At 32.1% G+C, this 9,711-nt stretch overlaps 1 long non-coding RNA gene across 1 annotated transcript; it reads left to right on the top strand.

The window, feature by feature from the left end:
* The first annotated feature begins 322 nt into the window (after positions 1–322).
* Positions 323–4,705, top strand: LOC139502736 (uncharacterized). The gene is made up of 4 exons (XR_011658922.1): positions 323–418; positions 1,458–1,509; positions 2,699–2,736; positions 4,575–4,705. It is a non-coding gene; the product is annotated as an uncharacterized lncRNA (long non-coding RNA).
* Positions 4,706–9,711: the final 5,006 nt, after the last annotated feature.

Here is a 9,711-nt window from a genome sequence, read left to right as displayed (position 1 = left end):
TTATAGAGAAACATAACATATTTACAAATAACACATAACACATTTGCAAATTTGAGGGACCTACTCCCTCACCTTTATGTCTCTTTGGTATGAAGTGGATACGAACGAGGTCATTAACTTATTTTTTAAACAATTCTATTTTCAATATAAAATCATATTCATTAAATAAGGTTGGTAGATTTCTATGAGTTCAATAAATTGACTATGCACTCACTTAAAACATAAAGACTTTAACTAAAAAAAAATTCATTTTGCTGTTATTAAGATAAAGAGACATCATTTTGCAGTTATAGGTAAACATTCCTAATTTATATTTTCAAAGCTAACACAATTGTAATAGGAATAATTAGTAGTATTGGTACAATAGCCGTATTTGGAACGTTTGTCTTCGCAATTTGGAAATACAGACAAAGATCAGGTATGTAAAACATCATTTATATAACGGCAAATCGGAATACATCAAACATGGAATATAGTATCAGTGTAACAGGGGTATGAGAAAATACTTTTTTTACAATCCAAAACAAATAGCATCACGAAATCATGGGTATTGAGTCGTAAAAAAAATATTTAAAACAGTGTACAGAATTCAACGCTTTTGCGAGGTGTGGCATGCCACAAAACCAGTTTCAACCCAAATTTTTTTCCTTTAAAAATGTCCTGTACCAAGTCAGGAATATGGCCATTGTTATATTATTGTTCTTTTCTGTGTGTGTTTCATTTTAACGTTACGTCGTTTGTTTTCTTTCATTTTTGAGTGTAAATTCACATTGCGATAAGACGTGTCACGATACTGGTCTATCTAAAACTTATGTAAATGGTTTTGATGTTATATTTGTTATTCTCGTTGTATTTTGTCTGATGCTTGGTCCGTTTCTGTATGTGTTACATTTTAGTGTTGTGTCGTTGTTCTCCTCTTATATTTAATGAGTTTCCCTCGGTTTTAGTTTGTTACCCCGATTTTGTTTTTTTGTCCATGGATTAATGAGATTTGAACAACGGTATACTACTGTTGCCTTTATTTGTGTATTCTTATTACAAAGTTAAGCCAAAATAAAATATCTTCAGGGAATTGTATTTTCTTATTTAGTTTTATTCTAAAAAATGATGCAAGACAAATAGATTGTGAATCTTTAGAAGACTGAAAACGTCTGAAGAAGGTTTCAATAATAAAGCTTTAAAAATCATGGATGGGGTATGACATATGATTTCCGAATATTTCGAAAATGAAAAATGAGTATTGTTTAAATAATGCAAAATGATTTTGAACAACGATAAATTTTTATCTTTTCGTAAATGAATTCAGCGCAAAATAGTTAAGTGCGTTTCTGCTGCAGCCTTTTCAATATACGTACATTTATGTTCGATTAAATTAAAACACCTGTATTTTGAACAACGAAGAAAAGTAGCTTTTTTGTTGATATAATTTTACTTTCAACGTATGTAATGTTTGATAGGTAAAAACGAGATGGTGACAGCAAACAACATTAGACCTGACCAAAACGAAAGGTATGTACTTTACAAGTGTTATAAATATAAACACGACTTATATATGAACCTGCAAACTTTACCTGTAAAAAAAAACTGTACACGCATAATATCGATGTGTGGTATGATTGACGGATATCTAACAAATTTACATTTTAAATGACGCGGATGTGTGCAACTTTATGTCATTTTCAACAATGAATAGAAACTTTAACGTGACGATACAGCCCTGTCTAACTATGCATATGTCGTGTTAGCTACACTTTCCGCCAAGAAACTGTCGATAAACAATATACATGTATAAATGTATCTAATATTAGGAACTTTAAAATAGCTTTAGTCTGCAGAGTGGTTTAACTTCAACAAAACTATAAACAAACAAATGACACAAACGATCAATCGAAAACTATTAACGGCTTACGGCATCTTTGCATCGGATATAAACACATTTCTTCTGAAATTGATTGTTGTTATTATAGCGGTTAGGTTCTACTCATATGTTTATGATAGACTAATACTAAACACCTAACGGTAGGGATTGTGTTTGATATTCATATGATAAAGACATAATCTTTCAATTTGTTTCTTGAGGTTTTAAACTTGTATGTCAGTAACTGCTAGTAGTTATAGAGTGAGATCTAAAAAAAAATTAACGTCCATGCATGTTTGCACCTCACCCAAGTCAGGAGCATCTGGCCTTTGTTAGTCTTTTTTATACATTTTGGAGTTGAGTATGACGTCCATTATCATTGAACTAGTATACATTTTTGTTTAGGGCCAGATGAAGCACGTCTTTGGGTGCAGTAATTTATTGATGCATTCAAGACTCCACAGGACTACTCTTTGGTCGGATTGTTGTTTCCTTGACATATTTCCAATTCCCATGTTTCAATTTTACTTGTGAGCAAGGGAGATTTTGTTCCTTTTTGTTGATTCGTTTTCATTCCTTAACGTTATATTCATAATGAACTTATACTATGTGGATGTAGTGTCATATAAATGCTTCTCAATATTGTCTTGCAAATTAGCTGGCAGATAAACAAAAGAAAGCAAAATCTATTCTAAAATAGGAGAAATTAAGAAAAAAAAACGAAATGAAAAATTTAACAATGGAAAAGTGGCGGAATAAGTCTGGTTTGTTTTTCCGATTCGGTCTTAATTCAACCTCGGTATTCTGTTAGTATTAAACAGTATTGTTTTATAATTTCAGTTCCAATAACTTGCCGATTACATTACGACATTCTGCAGGTAATACACTACAAACCAGATCTGTACTAGATTGTACTGATTTTTACTTGTTCAGTCTTCTGTATTTTGTGGATAGTTGTCTCATTGGCAATCATACAACATCTTTTTTTAATATTATCTTTTCTTTGTATCTATCAACTGATTTTTTTCAATTAGGGACATATCTTTAATAAAAATGAAATTAAAAATGTATTGAATATAGTATTGAAATTAAAATTTTACTATAATCAATCATAATATAACTTCAATACTATATTAATTAACACTTACATAATCATATATATCAACTTTAGAATATAAATAAAACTTGCTGATCAAATCATCTAACTGATGAAATGTGACTAATACATGTAGTATGTTCAATATTATTTAAAATTTTATGAATATTACGGAAGTATGGTAACTAGACTAGTTGCACAATTAGATTAACCCTAGTATAGATTTATGGTGTCAGTTGAGATTAGTTAATAATGCAGTGAATGGTTGTTTTTTATTAATATATATATAAAATAGTATATAAAACAACTTAAAAGATTTTAAACTAGAGGCTTTAAAAAGCATGTGTCGCTCACCTTGGTCTATGTGAATATTAAACAAAGGACGCAGATGGATTCATGACAAAATTGTGTTTTGGTGATGGTGATGTGTTTGTACATCTTAATTTACTGAACATTCTAGCTCCTTACAATTATCTCTATCTATAATTAACTTGGCCCAGTAGTTTCAGGGCAGAAGATTTTCGTAAAAGATTACTAAGATTTACGAAAAAATGGTTAAAACTTGACTATAAAGGCCAATAACTCCTAAAGGGGGCAACTGACCATTTCGGTCATGTTGACTTATTTGTAGATCTTAATTAGTTAAACATTATTGCTGTTTACAGTTTATCTCTATCTATAATAATATTAAAGATAATAACCAAAAACAGCAAAATTTCCTTAAAATTACCAATTCAGGGGCAGCAACCAAACAACGGGTTGTCAGATTTATCTGAAAACTTCAGGGTACATAGATCTTGACCTGATAAACAATTTCATTCCATGTCAGATTTGCTCAAAATGCTTTCGTTTTTGAGTTATAAGCCAAAAACTGCATTTTACCCCTATGTTCTATTTTTAGCCGAGGCGGCCATCTTGGATGGTTGGCCGGGTCTTGGATGATTTACCGGGTCATTGGACACGACATTTTTTAAACTAGATACTCCAATGATGATTGTGGTCAAGTTTGGTTTAATTTGGCTCAGTAGTTTAAGAGGAGATGATTTTTGTAAAAGTTAAAGACGGCGCACGACGACGGACGACGACGGACGAAGGACGACGGATGACGGACTCAAAGTGATGGGAAAATCTCACTTGGTCCTTCGGGCCAGGTGAGCTAAAAAGAAGATGTGGTATGATTGCCAATGAGACAACTCTACACAAGAGACCAATATGACACAGAAATTAACATATATAGGTAACCTTACGGCCTTCCATAATGAGCACAGTCCATATCGCATATTCAGCTATAAAAGGCCCCTTAATGACAATGTAAACTAATGTTAGTACTACATCTTGTATTTAACTGTCTTATGACTAAGGCAATAAAACTTGTTATTTTCCATGATAGTGTAATACGATGATGTACTTTACTTGCAATTACAGTATCGGTTGTTGTGGTCCGATTTCGTTTTGACTTTAAGTGAGCTACAGTTTATTAATTTACCTTGTGTAGTCCTGTTGGTTAAGATTAGATCAAACAACGAAAATGATAGTTTGCAGAAAAAAACTAAATATGTTTTCCACTTGAAGATACGAGTAGCATTTCTAGTTTAATTACAATGATTTTAACTATTTCAGATTCACAGACTGAAACAGAACACTAGCATGTACCATCAAAAACAATTGATTCTACTTGTTTGGCGAACTGGTCTTCAAATTGAAGTACATACCGCAGAGTTTATCAATGGATACACATGTTTGTATTCCTCATAACCTATATTTAATATTTCATAACAGTCTTACGTTTTAGAGTTTGCATACAATCAATAGATATTATATAATTTGTCATATGCTTGTAACTTGCCAAACGACTTCAAATCATTAGTTTTGAAAATAGTGCATACTTATGTAGTTATGCTTTTATTTATCTGTCGATCTATATATTTCGTTGTGAGTTAATAAACATTGCATCATAATATTGTTCTTCAATCAATGGACGGGAATGGGTCAAAAAGGAGATAGTAACTTTACATAATATTATTGTTTTGTGTTCATTAAAAAGTGTTCTACTGTATTCGTCTTATTACACAAAGTTATTTTTAAACCTCTGCTCAAAACAGAAAATTATACGCACTCTTAGGATTTATATATATTTCTCAATTCGATTGATTTTTTTGCTCAACTTCAAACTAAAATGCGTGTCAAGTCTTTTTATTGCATGTGTTATACACAATGTCCAAGTGTTGTAAGTCTTTAGACCGACACGAATTCTTCTTTTTTACTCTAGTAGTATTTTTGATACACTTACATTTTTCTACTTAAAGGTGACGTCTGAAAAATTTTCCTAACCCCTATAAACCTTTATGCTAGTCTCCAAATTTTGACTCTAATGTATATTCAAGTAAACAATTGTTCAATAGTGTCTTTGTGTTAATAAATATACCAAGTAGTACACGAGGGTCAACAGAGCAAAGTGTAGACGCATACTCCATGGAAATCGACTCCGATGCCTTTGTCATCAACAAAAGCAAATTTCACTCACATTACTTTCATGTGTAATTAAAGTCCTGCGAATATTCACAAATTTCACGTAAAAATTACATTCATTTTTTTCACGTCTAGAATAATCTTGACAACTTTAACAACTGAATGTAAAACTGATCTACATGTGAATATTATTATTCATTCACTAACCATTGCTTTCGGTAAGGACTTCATATCATTTTCAGTTTTAGATTTGACTTTATTCTGGAGGCATCTCTATTTTTCAATTCAAATTGGGTCTGTTTACCCTACCGGAGCACATGCGATCACCCCCAGTTTTTTGTTGAGGTTCGTGTTGCTAAGTCTTCAATGTTGTGTCTTCTGTACTATGTTTCTGTTTGACTTTTTAGCCATGGCGTTGTCAGTTTCTTGTCAATCTATTAGTTTGACTTTCCCTTTGGTATCTTTCGTCCCTCTTTTCCAAAATAGCACTTGTTTTGTTTGTCTCCTTTTGAGCATGTTAAACAGCCAGTCAAGTTTAAATATTAATCTGTTGTTTCTTTAATAATTGTCATCCTCATATGCTTACATATCTATATAACCACATAAACACAGTAAATAAGAGAGATCTTAAGTTTAATCAAATGTTATTCTATATATTTCATATTTTAATAATCTGTTATAAATCAATTAAGTACTTGTGTGGGTGCGTGGGTGTTGCAGCATGTATCTCATTGTCATATTTGGCATGGTAATAAATAGCGTTCTCAGCTTGAATCAAAATTTTGGAATTCCCGTATCGACCACTTCTTAATCTGAGGTCGACAACAAAACAGGTGCTACACAAATTAGTTTTACTATTTATAAAGAAAAGGTTGTCAAACAAAAGGAATGCAAGATGATCGTCATCAAGGGCAATGGAAAAAATGAGAAGAACGATTAGTAGGACAGGAAGACAGGGAGTTCAGAACGAAAATATCCCTCAAAAGGAGGACGGAGCTGGCCGGAAAAGAATTATCAAGAAAACAGATGTGGGACACTTGGTGGCAGAATAAAACGGAGGAAACTGCTGAAATATTATCAGGAAATGAGTCGGTCATATTACATGGGAACATTAGGACAAGTGAAGTGTCTTTATACAGAACGGTTGTAAAACATTTTTTTACATACTTGAAATCAGGTTTTCTTTAATAATAATATACAAGGAGGTGTTGAGTTTTTTCTACGCACAACAAAATCAACGTTTGAAATGCTTCAAGAATTAAAAAAAAATGTGGAGGTGAGAACCCAGGTCAGATTTGGTAGCTGACATTGGCTCTCATGTGGCGGTCTCGGGAGACTGGTAGTGATTGGGGTATTATTCTAAATCGTCCCTTGCCCTGGGCCTGACAAGTTCTACAATTTGCAGGTTGGTAGTAATGGTGGGGTCTACAGATGGGTATCTCTTGGACCTCCTCCACCTCATCTTGTAGAGGGTGGCCTACACCAACAGTTGAGGCACTAATAAATGGAGCATTGGTAAACGAGTGTTTTCCCCGGTCACTCTTCATGGTAGGTGTTGGTGTTACCGTGTTTTTATGAGTTTTATGACACTTTTTCAACACAGGTCAGCAGAAAGCCATTGTGAATAGATAACCGCTAGGCACCCTGGTGCCTCAACAAATTATTATAGAATACTCTGTAGATAGAGTGATGCTACATAGTAAAAATGTATATTCTAGTCATGAACAGTTGGTGTTATAAAATGTTTGTTTAATTCAAAGGATTGTTTTTGTATAAATTGTAAAAGTTATAAATGAAAAACAAAGGATTGAATCTCTACACAAATGAGTGAAACATGTTTGTAGTATTTTAATGTTGGTATTTGTTATTTAAAAACTAATTAATGGGTGCTTGAATATATCGTGATTTTACCACGGGTTGGCTCTTTATGCAAACTGTTTTACCCCTGAGCGATAGCGAGGGTAAAATATCGACAGAAAGGAACAACCCGTTGTAAAATCACGATATAGTCAAGCCCTCATGAATTATTTTGATTCTAATAGGACAAATACGGCAATTCTTTTTGATCGAAGCGCTCTAGTTGAAGTCATTATTTGTCGTTCCAATAAATTAACGTACATTAAATTGACTAAAAAGAACGAAGCAAACTGAATAAGTGACATGCTTAAATTATTTGAAATAACGTGTTTAGAAAGGTTTGGATGAAAGTAAATAATAATTTTACTTAAATGTCTTATATTTATACAAAAATGGCTTATTCAACTGATTTTTATAGTTCGTTCTTATGTTGTACTGTATACCACTGTCCCAGGTTAGGGGAGGGTTGGAATCCCGCTAACATGTTTAACCCCGCCACATTATTTATGTATGTGCCTGTCCCAAGTCGGGAGCCTGTAATTCAGTTGTTGTTGTTTGTTTATGTGTTACATATTTGTTTTTCGTTAATTTTTTTATATAAATAAGGCCGTTACTTTTCTCGTTTGAATTGTTTTACTTTGTCTTATCGGGGCCTTTTATGGCTGACTATGCGGTATGGGCTTTGATCATTGTTGAAGGCCCTACGGTGACCTATAGTTGTTAATGTCTGTGTAATTTTGATCGTTTGTAGATAGTTGTCTCATTGGCAATCATACCACATCTTCTGTTTTATATCATATAACACATTTTAGCATCGTCTGTTTACATCTCATTGTTGTGACAATTTTTGGTTTTACAAGCGTGTATTTTCCCATAAAAAATATTTGACGATTGAGTACGATTGGAACAGCCCTAACAATATATTCATATTTTCAAGGGGTGTGTACTCAAAGCGTTTGGAGGACGTAATGTTAGAAATAGCAATAGGCAAAGAGAGTCTAGATTAATTTTTAATCAGACTGTGATTAAGGGAAGGACTTCAACATAGTTTAGAATAGCGTCAACAACTCTTGATCGTTGTTCTTCGTCTCATTGTTATTCGTTCAGTACTGATATAGGCTCTTCATTAGTATTGCAATTAAATGCATTTTGTTCTAAATTGGATTACGTCAAACAGCAATCCGGCTTTACTTTTAAAAAGGTGATGTTTCCACTCTTACATTCTACTTATAGATACACAGACGTGCAGAATTTTGACGTACTTGTTTTTTTTGTGTTATCATCAGGCTTTTAAAACATAGGTATAGACACTACTACTTTTGCATAGCTACTATCTCTGTCCTTGAAATCTGTAGAGCTGGAAATTTTCTTTAAATAATAAGTACTTTTTCTTTACTTTAAAAGTATTGTGATATTTAGGTACCTCTTTTTTACAGTACTTTAAAAGATGTCTAGAACAAGTGCAAACATTGATCAATGTATATAATGATTGAACATTATAACTATAAGAGATTTTAAATAGACAAACTTTCAAAATGCTAAACATGTAACGATGTGCCTGAAAATCTGTTCTACTTAAATTTCAAGTACAAATCAAGTACTGCAAAATAAAGGTACCTAAATATTACAATAATTTTAAAGTAATAAAATATTACTAAATATTAAAAGTAGATTTCCAGTACTACAGATGTTTGGTATTGAAATACTACCTATGCAAAAGTAGTTGTGTAATAATCTGTTTGAAATATCTTCAGGCTCTTGGTTATTTATTAGAACACCTATATGGAACTCTGATAATGTGAATTTTAGATAATATTTTTCAAGTTTTGTTCTAGTAAGCATAGAAATAATTTTCTCATGTGACCATAATTCAGATGATATTTCTTCATAGACATACAAAAAAAATATTACTGTCATTCCTATAAAGATATATTTTAGTGTTGGAATCTGAAGACTGAGAGAAACAGGTTTGACATTTAATACAAATTACCGGCTGATCGGATTATGAATATTATTTGAATTTATTATCCGGTGTTCAGACAGTGCCTTGCAAATTTCTCTTTCAATTGTCCTATTCGAGGAAAACCATTTATGTCAACACAAATTACTAAATTGGTAATCTGTTTAACAAATTAAAACAACACCTCATAAATTCAATGCATCTGAAACGCGTTTCTTGAATTAATTTCATCAATAAATATTTATATAACACGGATGTATATGAATAAATATATATTGTTCTAAACTTTATTAAAATATTTGACAGATACTGTATGTAAGAAAACAAATACAAGTCAGTTCTAGCATTTTCAGACATATTTTATTATTAATAGACTTCTGGTTTATCTCTGTTTAATCTTTGCTAACATACATCAGTAACTTGTTATCATTTATTTTTGATAACTGGTATCTTGTTATAATTGTCAGTGCC

The sequence above is a fragment of the Mytilus edulis genome, chromosome 14, assembly GCF_963676685.1.
Source record: "Mytilus edulis chromosome 14, xbMytEdul2.2, whole genome shotgun sequence".
Classification (NCBI taxonomy): Eukaryota; Metazoa; Mollusca; class Bivalvia; order Mytilida; family Mytilidae; genus Mytilus; species Mytilus edulis.
This window is presented reverse-complemented; position numbering and strand designations above follow the sequence as displayed.